The sequence below is a fragment of the Meles meles genome, chromosome 5 (genome assembly GCF_922984935.1).
Source record: "Meles meles chromosome 5, mMelMel3.1 paternal haplotype, whole genome shotgun sequence".
Classification (NCBI taxonomy): Eukaryota; Metazoa; Chordata; class Mammalia; order Carnivora; family Mustelidae; genus Meles; species Meles meles.
In genome coordinates, this window is record NC_060070.1 from 26,417,411 (window position 1) to 26,419,362 (window position 1,952).

The 1,952-nt window shown below is 43.2% G+C and overlaps 1 pseudogene; it reads right to left on the reverse strand.

Annotated features, from left to right (window-relative positions):
* Nucleotides 1-1,075: 1,075 nt before the first annotated feature.
* On the reverse strand, nucleotides 1,076-1,237 carry LOC123942815 (annotated as a pseudogene).
* Nucleotides 1,238-1,952: the final 715 nt, after the last annotated feature.

Here is a 1,952-nt window from a genome sequence, read left to right on the forward strand (position 1 = left end):
TGATCCTCATTCTTGTTTTTCAAAAGTTTAGTGTCTTTTGCAAATGGGAAGAATGACTCAGGAGAGAGGCTTGGACCCATGGAACATTACTGAACTTAGTGAACCTGCTTTTTCCATGTGTAAACCCAGTGGCCCAGCCACTGTATGTCCGCAAGGTGCTCACGTGCCCGTAGGAGAGCTGGAGGGAAATGGTTCAGGCTTACGCCAGCTGCTGGGCCATACCCGGAATGTGACGCTGCTCAGGGGCTCAGGTACCAAAGGGCATTGTAGCTGGTCTGGTCTGGTTTGGTAGATAGCTTCTCTTTATGGCAAATTTTATTTTGGTGTGTGTGTATGTACAGGAGAAGAGACTTGAAATCTGGCTTCCGTTCCCCTCTCATTCTTCATTTCCATTCCCACCCCCCACCGCTTCACATCTCCTATGTGTCTCTAGTATCTGCTTCCTAGTCTTAGACACAGCTCAAGATTTTCCCCAGGATTGTCCTTGGTCCCCAGGCAAATTAGGGATGCAGATAGGTACTTGGATGGAGTTGGGGTATTGCCTAGTTCCACATAGTAGTGACACTAGTGATAACACAAATCCTGGCTCTGGCCCAGCTGGGTTCTGATCCCCTTTACACGTTACATATCTTATTTCTACAGTCCTAAGGACTCTATTGATCATTCTACAAATCAAGCTAAAGGAAATATTTACAAATATGTATTTGATTTCGAACAAAATAATCTTTTCTTCTACATGCAGATGATACAAAATCAAAGAAAAAAAAGAACATGTATTTGACTTCAACATTAATAGTCTTAATAACTAGTGAGTGAATGAGTGAGCCGCCTTAAGTGTATATCAGCCCAATCTTGGCAATCTCTTTGAGACCTCAGTGACAGGGGAAAATAACAAGATCTCAGGATTCCTGCTTTGCTGCTGGAGAATTTAAGGCATAAGCAACTTTAGACATCGCCTAACTTAGTGGTTCTTAAGCTTGACCTTGCGTCAGAAGAACTTGGAGGGCTTGTTAAGGCACGAATTGCTGGCCCCACTCCTATATGTTCTGATTTAGTAGGTGAGGGACAGGGCTCCCAAGTTTTTATTTCTAACACTTTCCCTGGTGCTACTGATGCTGCTGGTCCAAAGGACCCCATCTTGAGAACTGCTGGTCTAGGAGAGAAAAGTAATTTCAATTAGCAATAATCGCGCCTCGGATAAACCTCATTGGCTACGATACTGCCACTGCGCAAAGCTAGAGAAAAGTAATTTCAGATTGAATTCTGATGACTATTTTGGCTTTTTCTCTTCAAGTCAGAGCTAGTTTCATGGCCATTTCCCTTATTAACGGTGGTGTTGACTATAACTCATTTTTAACTAGATTTTAGTCATGCACTTTTTGTACTAAGTAGATAATAAAAACTAGAAAGCAGGTAGAGCATCTGCATCAAAACTAGAAGGGAGTATTTGGGGAAAGAATTCTTAGTGCTTTATATCTGGGGTTGGCAATTGATGATCCATGGGCCAAATCAGGCCCACTATCTGTTCTGTGAAATAAAGTTTTATTGGAATGCAGCCACACATCGATTTTTAAGATTTTATTTATTTATTTGACAGAGATCACAAGTAGGCAGAGAGGCAGGCAGGGTGGGGGAAGCAGGCTCCCCACTGAGCAAAGAGCCCGATGCGGGGCTTGATCCCAGGATCCCGGGAACATGACCTGAGCTAAAGGCAGAGGCTTTAACCCACTGAGCCACCCAGGCACCCCTGATTTCTGTACTGTTGACTTTCATCAAGCAGTTGTGGCAGAACTGTATGACCCATAAAGGTGAAAATAATTACTATCTGGCTCTTTACAGGAAATATTTGCCTATCCCTGGGCTCTGTGTTCCTTTCAGTAACTGTTGGCTGATTTAAGGAAGCTTTTCTCTTGAAACCCAGCAGTAAGCAACATCAGTTTACTTTAGCAGAT